Raw genomic sequence first — 15715 nt, 5'->3', positions numbered from 1 at the left:
GCTCGTGTTGTGTGAGAAAGACGACGGTAGAGCATGAGTGTTCGAATACAAACAGACTGTCGCGCACGACAACGAAGCGAGTGTAGTAAAAAACGTCAACTGTTTCAACCCCTGATTGGAATCTTGTGGTCGTGTAGGGACCGAAAAACCATGTCTGACGCCTTTTTGAAATTCAAGATGGCCGCTTCCGGTTAGAGAAAAACTTTAGGAATTCTGTCAAATTCCCCTCAATATGGGTATTTTTGGAATCTTGGTGACGTGTATGGACCGGAAATCGATGTCTAACGCTTTTTTGAAATTCAATATGGTGGCTTCCGGTTAGAGAAAAACTTGGGAATACTGCCAAATTACCCACAATATGGGTATTTTTGGAATCGGGGTGACGTGTAGGGACCTGACATCGATGTCTGAGGCCTTTTTAAAATTCAAGATGGCGGCTTCCGGTTTGAGAAAAACTTGGGAATACTGCCAAATTACCTACAATATTGGGTATTTTTGGAATCTTGGTGTCGTGTAGAGAGTTGAAACCCATGTCTGACACCTTTTTGAATTCAATATGGCGGCTTCCAGTTGGAGAAAAACTGAGAAATACTGAAAAATTAGCCACAATATGGGTATTTTTGGAATCTTGGTGACGTGTAGGAACCGACACATAGATATCTAAGGCCGTTTTGAAATTCAAGATGGCGGCTTCTGGTTAGAGGAAAACTTGGAAATTCTGTAAAATACCTCTTACTATGGGTATTTTTGGAATCGGGGTGACGTGTAGTGACCAAAAATCCATGCCTGGCGCTATTTTGATATCCAAGATGGCGGCTTCCCTTAGCTCAGTCGGTAAAGGCGCAGCCACAAAGCAAGACCATGCTGGAGGTGGCTGGGTTCAATTCCCGGTCCGGTCTAGGAATTTTTCGGGTTGGAAAATTTCTCGACTTCCCTGGGCATTGAAGTATGATTGTACTTGCCACACAATTATACCAATGCAAAAATGGTACAGGCATCGAAAGCTCTCAATTAATAACTGTGGAAGTGCATCTAGAACACTAAGTTGAGCGCACGCAATAAGCTAATATGCGATATGCAATGAGCTTGAAATGCGAAGAAGAAGAAGAAGAAGATGGCGGCTCCCGTTTAAATAAAAACTGGGATATTATGTCAAATACACCACCTTATGAGTATTTAAGGAATCTTGGTGACGTGTAGGGACCAGAAACTAATGGTTTTTTTTTAAATTCAAGATGGTGGCTTCCAGTTACATAAAAATGAAAAATACTATGAAATACCCTCAATATGGTGTTTTTGCAATCGTGGTGATGTGTAGAGACTGGAAATCCATGACTGACGCCATTTTGAATTCAATATGGTGGCTTTCCGTTAGAGAAAAACTTGAAAATTCTGTCCAATACCCCTCAATATGGGTATTTTTGGAATCGGAGTGACGTGTATGGACGGAAAATCTGCCTGTATTTTTCTGTTTTTCTGTAACCGGAAGCCACCATATTGAATTAAAAATGTCGTCAGTCATGGATTTCCAGTCTCTACACATCACCACGATTGCAAAAACACCATATTGAGGGTATTTCATAGTATTTTTCATTTTTATGTAACTGGAAGCCACCATCTTGAATTTAAAAATTCTCAATTCAAGGTGTTGATAAGATAAATATCAGCAAACCTTGGAAGCTCACTCATCAGTGTAAGAGCAACCAAAGAATGCCCGCAAGGAGGCGTGCTATCACCTCTATTGTGGTCTTTAATAGTTGATGATCTTCTCAAAAATTTAATAGCCCAGCAGGCCTGAAAAAATCACTAAAATTCATCAAAGTTCACTATGAATGAAAAATTCATTTCATAGTGAATGCTGGTGATTTTTTCATGAATTTTTCAACGCTGAGCCCAAGGCTTCGAAATTGTTGGCTTCGCAGATGATATAATCATAATTTAACGTGGAAAATATGATTGTATTATCGCTAACAGAATGTAAATTGCTTTAAAATTTGTCTCATCATAATGTGATAGGAAAGGATTGAACATACATTCTTCAAAAACTATTATTGTGCCATTTACGCGAAGGAAGAAATTTTCATTAGACAACATAAGATTGAAAGGCACACTTTTAGAACTTTCTAATGCTGTCAAATATCTTGGAGTAATGCTTGATAGTTAACTTAATTGGAACATGTATATAGAGCAGGCAATGAACAAAGCTACTAATGCTCTATGAATATGCAAAAGAACATTCGGTAAACAGTGGGGACTAAAACCGAAAATGACCCATTGGAGCTACTCAGCAATTGTGAAACCCAGGGTTACTTATGGTGCATTGGTCTGGTAGCCAAAGACAAAAGAGAGTGTTGCTCAAAGAAAGCTAGAAAAATTCCAAAGGTTAGCAACTCTCTCAATTGGATGCTTTGCTTTATATGCTACCATTGCATCAATTTGTACAATTAGAAGCCGAAAAGTGTACTCTAAGGATTACAAGGTCAGTGAAACTCTTCAAAGGCGACCTTAGATGACATCTTAGGATTCTAAAAACTGTTAATATCGACTCTCTAGTAAGGAATAACGAAGACTGGATGGTGAAAAGATACAAATTCAATCGATTTTTTCAAGTATTTGACCCTGGGCGTAATTCATGCCAATTTGGTGGTTCGATTCTTCGTCCAGGATCGATTGTTTTTGATACAGATGGTTCAAGATTGAACAATCAAGTGGGGGCAGGAGCAATTGACCCAGGGTTCCAAGCTGAAATTCATCCAGTTTTAGAGTGTTCTATTACATGTTTGCGTAGAATTTATAAGAGTTCAAATATATGCATAATGTCCGACAGTCAAGATGCTGTAAATGCTCTAAAATTAGCGACAAACACATTAAAACTTGTCTGGGAGTGTGTTCAATCATTTCAAAAATTGTCTTTTCATAATCTAGTCAACTTATGTTGGGTTCCTGGTCATTGAGGGATTGACGTTCATATGGCCAGAACCTTTTTTGCGGCTTATTGGCTACATCTCTTAGAATGGAGCTAAAAGCGTGGGAATCTTCAAAAGTGGAGGAAAACTGTAAGAACAGTTCCATAACTAGGCAGTTGAAGCGATTCATTAATTCAAACATTTCTGTGACCCACAAAATCCTGGAACTTTCTAAGAAGCATATATACAGGTCTTATAACAGGTCATTGTCCGAGCCGTTATCTCTTGAAGCTGATTGGAAACAGGGTCACTTCAACTCACTTCGCTATAAAAAATGGTTTTCGGAATTATGGAATCATTGGATGCTATTATGAAAGTTTGTACTTGTCAGAAACAAGAAGAGGTTGGAAGGTATGCATTTGACACATAAAACTGTCAATTTTGCTTTCAGTACGTCACAATCAGTGAATTTATGACTCGTGAGCGTTCACTCAGAGTGAGCGCTCACGAATCGCAAAATCGCTGATCGTGACGCACTGAAAGCAATAATGACAGGTTTAATGAGTCAAACACCTAGTTTACAACCTTAGCTTGTGACTTACAGCTACTAACAATCATTATAATATCTAATGATTTCATAATTCCGAAAAACATTTTTTTATAGCAAGTGAGTGGAAGCAAGCCTGATTGGAAACCTTCAAGATGATGTATGTCTCTTTCGTGGCATAGAAAATGAATACTCGGAACATTCGCTTTGCCACTGTCCGGAAATTTTCAATGAAAGGCGTAAGTTCTTCAACAAGGGGCTGATAGAACCCTTTGACATTTGGAGAACAACAGTACGGCAGTGCACTTTATTCGAAGTGTAATGCCTTGTTGGGATAGTGCTTTTAGTCAAACAATGGCGATCACTCCTAATAATAGTGATACGGCATCTTGATATAGCTAAAAAAAATTGGGCATATATATCACAATAGATCGGAAAAATGAGCGCAGTGATGAAAACACCCGAAAACGATTAAAAAAGCTCTTCGATCATCATTAATGTTCTCGAGTTTTTTTTTTCTTAAATCTATGGAACCTAGCATAATTGATCTTAAAACTTCCTCTGAACGGTTTTGCATCTCTTGAAAGAAGTTTGCGTAGCTTTCTTGAAATTTTTGGAATTTCGATGAAGTTCTTAGAATTTCTTGAAGGGAATTTTTCTGATGTTAATGAAACTATGTAACATAAGGTTTTCAAAATTTTCCTGAAGTCATCGGAACTTCATTAAGGTTCTCGCTATTTTCCTGAAAATCATGGGACTCCCAATTACTTTGATGTTTTTTGGATTTTGTTCTTGTAATATCGATAAAGTTGCTGCAAATATTTAAAGTTAATCAAACGGCCCTGATGTTATCAAATTTTCCCAGAAATTTTCGGAACTTCCTAAAGTTCCAATTTTTTTCGGATGTTCATGGGTCTAAGTCTTTTTATATCTTTGGAGTTTTTACAAGCGTTTATTTGTATCACTAGTCTATATTAGCTCACTTTAAGAGCAGCTTATTTTTCTCAAATAAGCGCACAGTGATGAGTGAGCATCCAAAAATTGCTTGATGTATTTCGGTGCACAGCTTTTTTTTTTATAAAAAGCGCTTGTAAATCGGTATTTCTCCGGCCAGTTAGCTTTGAAAAATCTAATTATCGATTTTCGGAACTGGCTACTCATGGGAATAACCACGAGTAACCATCATGTCAGGCCTGGTTTAGCTAACTAAAAGCTTTTTGTCTGAATAAGCTTGCTATTCATCTATCAATGTGTGATTGAGTAGCCTTGTTAATTAAAAGCTTTTCTATCGCATTGATTGCCTTGGTAAATTGTGTTGGTGACATTATGATGCAGAAATTGTAAATTAATTCGTTTTTTTTTTTATTTATTTTCCGTCGATTTTGTTTTCCGTTCTGAGTACCAATGCTACCGACGCCAGGGAGGCAGCTCCCACACCTGGACCCTACCTATCGACCGACCAATCACAACTCATGTACCGGGGACCAACGGCTTTATTTCCCGTCCGAAGGAAGGCGTGATCAGAGACTTTATGCTTCAGAAAATCCCGGCGGTGCCGACTGGGATTGAACCCAGGCCTTTTGAGGTGAGAAGCAATCACGCTTACCACTACACCACTGGCGCCGCTGTGTATCATTGTTTACAACACTACTTTCCGAATGCATTACACATGGAGACTACCACACCGTACAATGACCACTGCTAACCAACTGTCGTGGAATTGGCTTCAGCATCTCGCATCTGCTTCCCGTTGGCTGGGGACATGAAAAACTGATCCATCATCACAATTATTAGCGACACTCATTAGAAGTGCCATAATCTTGCCGGCCAGCTGCCTGGAGCGACTCGACTGCTGTCGGTTCCACTCTGTTTCCAGCTCAGCAGAGCACAGTTTTCCTTCCGCACTTTCGGAACAGAACAGCACAGGAACGCGGCGGAGAAAATAACCCAACTCTAATGAGTGAATATGTCTCTCAACCTCCCTCCATCCCACAAAGTGTGACCGTGTATACTGAGTAGTTGGGAACTGTCGTTGAATGTCAGGATAATGATGCAGGCGACAAGGAATTGTGTGCCACCCGTCGTGACGAGTCTCTTCCGCTCCCCGGCCATCCGTCCGATCGACCGTTGTTGTGAGTTTTTCCTTGAGTGGTATTTGCGATAAATTTCATCGTGATCGTAAATATTAATCAGCTAATTAAAAGTTTTCTCGTTACCCGCGCGATTCACGGCAGACACGTGCTTCAGCTTTGTTGAAGAATTAAAAATTCAATTTCTCACCGGCGGCACCGGCATTCGTCAATTGATGATGAGTAATGAGAACCTGATGCTGCCGACTGCTGTCCGCCATGAGATACCCGATATGATTTATGAGATCAGCTAATGAGATTGGAATTTATTGAGTCTAATAACGGGCCCATTTAGCAAAGGTTATGAGCTTCACGAGTACACGCTCCGGTTTGGTTCCTCTTTCTGTGCTCCTTGAAAAGAGCACTTCAATAATAAAGATCACATCGCACAGCCTCAACCAAACGACTAAGACGACGACTAGAAAGGTGGTTGCTCGCGTGACTAGGTCGGCTTGGGGTGCCATTCTCAAATGGCAATAAAAAGAAATATTTATTTAGCGTAAATTGGTATTTATAACGCCAATGAATATATTCTCGAGAACGAAAATAAAGACGCTCACGTTCGCTTACAATGGGAATAGGTATGTACATAAATGTGGGAGAAACCATACACGTTTTCTGAAACAACATTCAAGGCGATGATGGTGGATTCTGATCCCGTTCGGAGCATCTTAAAGAAGAATGAAGTCTTTGTGAATGTGGTAGAAAAGGAAAATGGGAATAAGAGATATTTATCATACACGTTTAAGGGGTGGAATTCCTTTCAAGGGGGGATTCACACTCTCACTTGCGGTGAAATATCTCCAAGCTTTATTGTCTCCAAGTGCTGAAAGAACTCAATGGTTTTGTGACATGTTTATTGACGACCCCCTGTTCTCAGAATTTTTAATTTTTTCTCACTTTGGCAACCGAAATTTGGCTGCAGCATAATTTTTGAGCAGTTTTACTCTCTAATGCAGAAGCCATGTTCGAATCAGTAAAGTAGAAAATCCGATTACCGATAAGCGTTGGAATCTAAAATCCGTGTTTGGTTTCCTCCTGAATGATTTCTCAACAAACACACGGATTGCCTTATCCTTATGCCGCTAGTGTGAGAGAGAGGGAGCCTTGTAGGTGTTCATGATTCTGTTGAAGTGTTTGGATTAGTAAAACTAAAACACACAGATAAACTTCCCTACATTGTCTGAGGGCTGGTGCTTGCACTGGCGGCTGTTGTGGTTGAGATTGTTTTCGTTATTTTCCTCTTAGTTTAAGCAAGCTCAAGTACACTGCTCGTATGTATTCTGAGCAAACTTGAGGTAAACATACCTTGTTGGCTTGAGTTTGCGTTCGGAGGATAAATGAAAGGAAAAAAAACTGTGATGTAAATTGATATCTTGGGACTTGGAAGAATTTTAAGATGATTCTGTGATTTTGAAAAATAAATCAGGATGTTTTGCTTGAACGCTCAGTTATAAACTTATAGCTAATTCATCGAATATGCAGAGCTGTTGTTGTGGGTGGTCAAGGGTAGTCTACTACTACTACGACTAACTTTGCAGTAAATAAAAAAAAAACAAACAAACAAAAAACTGGGAAACTTCAAAAATTCACGATTACAATTAAGTGAAGTCATATTGCCATATGCCTTTAATTTTGAGCATTAGTTTTGAGCATTACAGCACATAAATTATGTGGAACTTCATTCAAAAAGCTGGCTCAAAGCTGACCCCTTTTTTGTTTTGCCTCAGTGGTATGGTAGGGTAGAAAACTACTTCGGCCTAATCGCCCATTTTCGGCCTATCGAGCAGAAAACTTCAAATAAATCTATGATTTCAGAATTAACAAGTCAATTATGCGTTTGGTACGATACTTTAGTTAATAAGCTACCGAACGAAGTCAATTAGAACGCGTGATATGCACCCATTATTCCCAAAAACAAAAGAAATCGCTCCGGCCGAATCAATTTGTATCTTCATCCGATAGGCCCCAGAGAATTCATTGGCGTTTCAATGGTGTTTCAATGCGTTAGGCCGAGTTTAGAATCCGTAGACCGAGTTTGGCGTCAGGAAGCAGTGTTAGACTTTTGACAATATCTCAACGATTGGTTTCTCTTTATCAAATCTTACGGTACGAACGGAAAGGTAAATAAATTCGGAAGCCATCAGTAATAATAACATTCTGTTTGGTGCTAAACTGCGCTAGATTAAGAAAGACTAAGTGCGAGTTGTACTTAATAGGCCGGAAATGGGGTAGTTAACCCTATAACTGGCATAGTTGGACATCGATCCGTCAAAATAAAATTTTCGTGATATCGACACTGAGCGTTCATAAGGACCAGAGTGGAAAACATAAATAATGGCTTCTTTCGTAAATGTATCTCAGGTCAAAGTCAATCCATGTAAGCCACTCATTTTATCGGAAAGGAGGACTCTTTCTCTACACAATCATGGTATTGGTTTTCTTGAGTAAGTTTTCATTTTCGAGAAATTCACGCAAGAAGTAATTGTTTACGTTTGCAGCCATGGGCGATACGAAAGTAAGCATTGACGTTGACGGCGACTCTGCAACTCTTTACTCATGGTAAAATCCCATAAGCATCTGACAATCTGTGCATGAAATCTAGCGAACTTAGTCTTATCTCTTAATTCCTCCAGCAAGCCGCAGTTTCTTCAAGCAAAGATTGACAGAATCGTATGGGATTGTCATAGGAGTGAAAGGGTGAGGAAATGTTCACCAAGTTACACGCACAGACTAATGTTTGCTCATGGGATTTTATCATAGAAGTGAAGAGTTACAGAGTGACCGAAGAGGCGAATTGTCAATAGTCACGGTAATGATGTAAACAGGTGAGGCCCAGATAATTTGTCGTCTCTTTTGTTCCTCAGCTGTTTAAATGCTTGACGGAGTTTGACTTGTGGGCATTGGCGTTGACGGCACCGTTGAAAAATCGTCTCTTCTAGCAAAAAATGACAGTATCTTACGGGAATTTTCGGTGGAGTAAAGAGATAGTACAAAAGCCGCCATGTTTCACGCACAGTCTGACGTTTGCTTACGTGATTTTCCATTGGAGTAAAGAGCTACAGAGTCGCCGTTCACGCCAATTATTTTTTCGACTTGCTCGACAGGGGGCTTCTCAAAGGATTTTTTAACTAGAATTGAGTTGTTTAGGGGTATTGAGATAAATACATATTCGTTATCTGCATTAAAAATGGAACCGAAATCACCCTGGAACTATTCTAAATAAGTACGATTACATTAGCAAAAATCACCATGTTTGCACCCCTTTGGGCTACAAAATTGTGAGTGACACTCTGGAAGGAGCGATATACCTAGCTCCGGTCCTCACAAGTTCCTACCTCACGCCTCCACGAGTCATATGATCACAAAAGACTGCCAGCTGAAACATGGACACAGCTGGTTGGCGTAGCCTGGGCAATGTTGTCAATCCGACAATAGCAGAGTGAGGAGGTGCGACGTGAACACTGGCGCGGTAACCATAGCACGGTGATAGAGAAAATGCGACTGTTCACCATGGAGGTGCGGCTCAAACAGCGTCTGACTGGCATCCAGCGGCTGCATAAGAAATGCTCTTCCCCGGAAGCTACATCTAAGATAACAGCCCCATCACGGCGGATAGGAGACCTTAGGCCAACCACCTACTGTCTCTGAAACCTTTACAATTGTTACAGAAACCAACAGAGAAAGGCATCGAACTGATTTAACGGCAACAACTTTTAGCGCAAAACAACGGACACGAATTGGATCATGGAATTTATTGACGTTAGCCCAGCAGGGTAAACTGGCACAACTCGCCAACGAGGCGCGACGCATGAAGCTAGAAATCCTGGGACTGAGTGAAGTTCGTTGGCCAAACTTTGGAGAGCACAAACTGCCGTCGGGACAGGTACTACTATACTCTGGTATTCAAGGTGAAAACGCTCCCCGCCATCGTGGAGTTGGTCTCCTACTTAGCGTTCAGGCAAGTGCTGCGCTCATCAAGTGGGAGCCTGTTAATGAGAGGATAATCGTTGCCAGATTTAGAACACGGGTTCGTAACCTTACCATAATCCAATGTTATGCGCCAACCGATGCTGCCGAGCTACAGGACAAGGAGAATTTTTGCAGTCAACTGAATGCCGTCGTGGATAAAGTTCCAAAGGGTGACATCAAGATCTACACTGGCGACGTCAATGCGAAGATCGGCTCCGACAACACGGACTATGAGCGTGTCATGGGACGCCATGGTCTCGGCGAAATGAGCGAGAACGGTGAGCTGTTTGCAGAATTTTGTGGCAATAACGACATGGTGATCGGGGGCTCGCTCTTCCCCCATCGGCCAGTGCACAAAGTCACGTGGGTTTCCCGTGATGGACATACCGAAAATCAGATCGACCACATCTGCATCAGCCGAAAATGGAGACGGAGCCTTCTTGATGTCCGGAATAAACGCAGCGCCGACATCGCGTCTGACCATCACCTTCTAATCGGTGAAATCCGCCTACGCATGGCGCGGATCCAGCGACGGGAGGAGAGACTCGGACGGCGGTTCAACACACGCCGACTTGAAGATCCAGCGGTAAAAAGGTCTTTTGTTGAAGAACTTGAGACTCGAGCTGCGGACGTTCCAGAAGGTGGCAGCGTAGAAGAACAATGGACGGCCATCAAGAATGCCTTTATAGAAACAAGCGAGAACAACTTGGGTGAGCTGCGCACCCAGAGGAAAGAGTGGATCATAGATGAAACCTGGCGGAAGATTGAGGAGCGTAGAGAAGCAAAAGCCGCGATAGAGCGGGCGAGAACCAGAGGAGTCAAGAACGAAGCCCGTCAACGGTACTCGGCTCTAGAGAAGGAAGTCAAGCGCTCTTGCAGATGGGACAAGCGAGCGTGGGTGAACTCCCTGGCCGACGAAGGGGAGAAAGCCGCAAACACTGGCGATATACGCCTCCTCTACGATATCTCACGACGCCTGAGTGGAGCAAGGATGAACCCGAGGATGCCTGTGAAGGACACGACTGGACAATTGCTTACCGACCCCACTGACCAGTTGAAACGCTGGTTTGAGCACTCCGAACAACTTCTTCAAGTTTCGATGGCCAACCAGCCATCAACATCTCGGCATGATCCGCCTAGGGTGCGGCGCATCACTCGCGTCAATTCCGAGGCCCCATCACTGCAGGAGATTGAAGCAGCTATCCGAAGCATGAAATCCAACAAGGCTCCAGGGGTCGATCGCATATCAGCAGAGATGCTCAAAGCTGACCCCATGCTATCCGCACAAATGTTGCATCAACTATTCTGTAATATCTGGGACACCGCGACTTTTCCGGCCGACTGGATGCAGGGCATCTTAGTGAAGGTCCCAAAGAAGGGGGATCTGACTGTGTGCGACAATTGGCGAGGCATCATGTTACTGTGTATTGTTCTCAAAGTTCTGTGCAAAGTTATCCTGAATGGGATACAGGAGAAGATCGACGCGACTCTCCGACGGCAGCAGGCAGGATTTCGTGCCGGAAGATCTTGTGTGGACTATATTGTCACGCTCCGCATCATCCTGGAGCAGGTCAATGAATTCCAAGAGTCCCTTTATTTGGTATTCATTGACTACGAAAAAGCTTTCGACCGTCTCAATCACGAGAATCTGTAGGGCAGGAGACGCAAGGGAGTCCCGGATAAAATCATCAACCTCATCGAAGCGCAGTATGAGGCTTTCACGTGCAGAGTTCTGCATAACGGAGCTTTGTCCGACCCTATCCGGCTAGTCGCTGGTGTGAGACAAGGATGTATACTATCACCGCTACTGTTTCTCATCGTAATCGACGGGATCATGGTAGGTGCAATTGACCGTGTACCGAACCGTGGGCTGCTTTGGCAGCCTATCACCATGGAGCATCTCAACGACTTCGATTTGGCTGATGATGTTGCTCTACTAGCACAACGGCGCTCTGATATGCAGAGTAAGCTCAATGACCTAGCCGAACGCTCCTTTGCGGCGGGTCTCACCATCAACGTCAACAAGACCAAATCGTTGGATATCAACACGGGCAACCCTTCCAATTTTACGGTAGCGGGGCAAGCAGTGGAGAAGGTCGAAAGTTTCCAATATCTTGGCAGCCAAATAGCGTCGGACGGCGGGACCAAGAGCGACATAGGTGCACGAATCAAGAAGGCTAGGGCTGCCTTTGTGAGTTTACGAAACGTATGGAGATCCAACCAGATAAGTCAACGCACCAAAATCCGAATTTTCAACTCGAACGTGAAATCTGTGTTGTTATACGCCAGCGAGACGTGGTGTGTATCAGTGGAGAACACTCAAAAGCTACAGGTCTTCATCAACCGATGCCTGCGGTATATAATTCGTGCCTGGTGGCCTCACAACTGGATCTCGAATGCCGAGCTCCATCGTTGATGTCATCAGAAGCCGATAGCAACAGAAATTCGAGAGCGAAAGTGGAGATGGGTCGGCCACACACTTCGACGGGGTGAAAACGAAATCTGCAAGCAAGCGCTGGATTGGAATCCAGCAGGACATCGCAGCAGAGGCAGACCCAGGGGCTCATGGCGGCGGAGCCTCAATAAGGAAATTAAGCAAGTCGATAGAAATCTGACCTGGGTCAAGGCAAAAGCGAGCAGCCACCCAGGATGGAAGTCTTTCACGTTGGCCCTTTGCACCATTGGTGGTGCACAGGACCCTTAAGTAAGTAAGTTTGCATCCCTTGGTGGGACTTTGTATGGGAGCGAGCTGTCAACGAATAGATTTAGCACAGACAAACAGACATAACATATTGAATATTTCTCACAGTAAAACATCGTCGCTAAAACATTACCGCCATCTGTTGAGTACACTGTGATGGGTAGTACGCTGAACAGATGGCGGTAGTGGGTAAACTTCAAACGCAAGGGAATTGACTATGCGTGCCACAGGTGGCGGTACTACCAACTACGATACTTTTACATTTACCGTTAAATGCTTGTTCGATGAACAACTTGCGAGTGTTATGTTTGTTTGTCTGTGGATTTAGTGTCAACGATGAAAAATTTAAATCTTTATTTAAAAATCGAGATGAATGTCCCCGGGATCGATATAAATATCGTTGTGCTCAGAAAACGAAGTTCTATCAGCTGATGTGTAAAAATCTGTATATTTTTCGAAACTAAACAACCCTATTTTCAAGTCGGTCAGAAGCCAATCAAGAACGTTGTTATTCAGTAATATTGTATATTTACAGATGCAATATTTCTTCGTCTTTTCGATCCTTTTGGTTTGCATTGGATTCATTACGGAAATTATGTTAATTAAATGTAATTTAATGCAAACAATTCGAAGATCTGATTATTACGTTGAATAGGTGTAAACTATCATTTTGTCTGTGGTATTGCTGATTGCATCTGAAACTGGACTGCCCCAAAAATGCAAAAAGTGTGATAAAAGTGCAGCTTTGCGTCAAATCGTGTTGGTGTCTTCGGAGCACTTAATGCTTGCATCATAAGAAATAAGTGCACCGAAGACACCAAGACGATTAGACGGAAGCTCGCACTTTAATCACACTTTTTAATAAGTGAAAACGCGCTTATTAGTCCAGTTTGGTGTGAAATGCGAAATATGTGGAAATTTTTTTAACTGTGCTTTTAGTGAGACAACTTATGATGACATCACGAAATATCCAGTTGATGCATAATAACGATTATTTTCGTTAGTTAATAGTGCTTAACTTTGATACAGCTAACTGGGAGTCCCACCCTGGGACCTTAGCCATAGTGGTCGAAAAAAAAGTTTGTAATGATTGTATGTAGCTCCTCCTTTGCCTTTTAGATCAACAAGGGCCAACTTTACCACGTTTTTTTTTGAAGATTTTTTCAATTGATGGAAAAGGGAGTGTTGAAATCTTGGAGATTGCAGGTATTGATAAACGCTCGATATCATTTATCGTCCTGCTTGCAACATTTTTTTCGAATGGAAGGATGCAAAGTCAGCTCAAAACACAGCATATTTTTCAAATGGGACTTCTGACTCTTGTTCCAAATTTTGCTGCTTCTGTCTGGACTTCAAAATGTAAGCACTTAATTCCAAATTTTCGTGGTCGTGTTTTTCCTCCTACGAAACCTAACGAAATCAAAGTTTGATGCAATTGATTTAAAAAAATTATAAAATGTCAAAAGCTGCAATCAAGGTGATGAATTTGTTAAGGTAAGCTATATTATAAGGCCTCCCTTAGCTCAGTCGGTAAAGGCGCAGCTACAAAGCAAGACCATGCCGGAGGTGGCTGGGTTCAATTCCCGGTCCGATCTAGGATTTTTTCGGGTTGGAAAATTATTCGACTTCCCTGGGCATAGAAGTATGATTGGACTTGCCACACAATTATACCAATGCAAAAATGGTACAGGCATTGAAAGCTCTCAATTAAAAACTGTGGAAGTGCATCTAGAACACTAAGTTGAGAGCACGCAATAAGCTTATATGCGATATGCAATAAGCTCGAAATGCGAAGAAGAAGAAGAAAGAATAATAAAAAAAAACCACATAAATGGTTAAGGAAAAAGACATGAGTTCAGAAGTGCTAGGAACACATAGAATTATTTAAAAGAATTGACAAGCCCCTTGATCCCCTTTCTCATTTTACAGCTGGTATAACCAATTTGACAGATCGATGCTTTTCTATACTACTTGAAATCACTGGAATGGGGTCGATTTTTGATGGTCGAATTCCACATATGTTATGTGTCAGAACTCACACATTCATCACGAAACGGTTGCTTTCCAAAGTCGACGACGCATCGACTGGAAGAACTAGTTAAAAGTTTAATATTTCAGAAGAACTCCCTTTAGACCACAAATTGGTAGCTGTAGAGCATTTATTCAACAAATTTATTTTTTTCTGAAGCATGGATGGCCAAAGCGGAAGCGTTTAAGAGATATTTATTCTCAACATCAAGTAATGGAAGGGATCAATGGATATCTGCTTTTGCAGGATGGTGTGATTATCCCTAAGTCTTAACAACGCAAGATTTTGAAAATGCTCCATGCAAATCATGCAGGAATGGTTAAAATAAACAACAAGCTCGTAGAAAGGTGTGTTGGTTTGGTATTAATACCAACATTGAAAATTATGTTAAGCAATGCAATTTCTGTTTGAAAACCGAATACTTTACCCGGCCAAAATATTAGCTCCAAATGGTTTCCTGCAGATCAACTGCTTTTTTTCACGTAGGACTACGTCTGTGATTTCTATATGGGGGTTCACTTTGTGAAAACCGAAAATGGAACATGTAACAAAATTATGAAAGATTTTGAACCTTACTAACTCAGCTGCCCCTGGACCAATTTCGATAATTTTATTGCTAATAGATCAGAAATATTTCTACGCATTTGTTAAATTTAAGGCTTTTTAATTTTTCAAAATGTAACTATTGAAAATTGCGCGAATGTACAATTGTTGCTATGATAATTAAAACACAGATTTCAAAGTTGAAATCCATCCTGTCTCACCAAACGATGTTTTTTTCAATTACCACGTGGTGAGTGGTGGTGTTCTCCGGTACACAACGAAAGCTGCAGCCCACATGAGCATTCATAGAAGGAGGAAGCAGCCACACCGCTAGTGATTGGAATCAGTAGCTCTGTCGCTGTGGCCCACCTTTGTCAAGCGAGTCATACTGAATAGTATTAACAGAGAGCACCCCGCTCAAATTCATATTAATACACAAAACACATGCACCTGCTGCAGTTAACAAATAAGATTTATTAAATAAGACCACGTAGTATGACGTCACCATTGCGTACAATCCCATAGGGCTGTCCCTTGTAGTTTTTCTTTTTAGGGAATCAGACCTTGTTGTTCATCGTTGACAGTTATTCTAAGTGGATGTATATTGAGTGGATGGCAATCGGTACAGGCGCTACAAAAGTTATTGAAAAATTCTCAAGATTCTTCGTTAGTTTTGGACTCCCTAACACTATTGTAACTGATAATGGCCCTCCATTTAACTCAAGGCAATTTATGACTTTTCTTGAAAGGCACGGAGTTGAGGTTTTGAAGAATTCTCCATACCAACTTCAAAGCAATGGACAGGCTGGTAGACTGGTCAGGGTACCTAAAGATTTTTTTAAAACATTTTTAATTGATTAGATTTTCAGGAAATTTTTTTCGCAATAG

The 15715-nt window shown here is 41.6% G+C and overlaps 1 pseudogene; it reads right to left on the bottom strand.

Annotated features, from left to right (window-relative positions):
• Positions 1–15715, bottom strand: part of LOC135717211 (uncharacterized) — a 130724-nt pseudogene that overhangs the window by 79787 nt on the left and 35222 nt on the right.

The sequence above is a fragment of the Ochlerotatus camptorhynchus genome, unplaced genomic scaffold (assembly GCF_037179485.1).
Source record: "Ochlerotatus camptorhynchus isolate MF236.1 unplaced genomic scaffold, CSIRO-AGI_Acam_v1.1 ptg000002l, whole genome shotgun sequence".
NCBI classification, from domain to species: Eukaryota; Metazoa; Arthropoda; class Insecta; order Diptera; family Culicidae; genus Ochlerotatus; species Ochlerotatus camptorhynchus.
The sequence above is the reverse complement of the archived record's forward strand: the minus strand, read 5'-3'. Positions and strand labels throughout refer to the sequence as shown.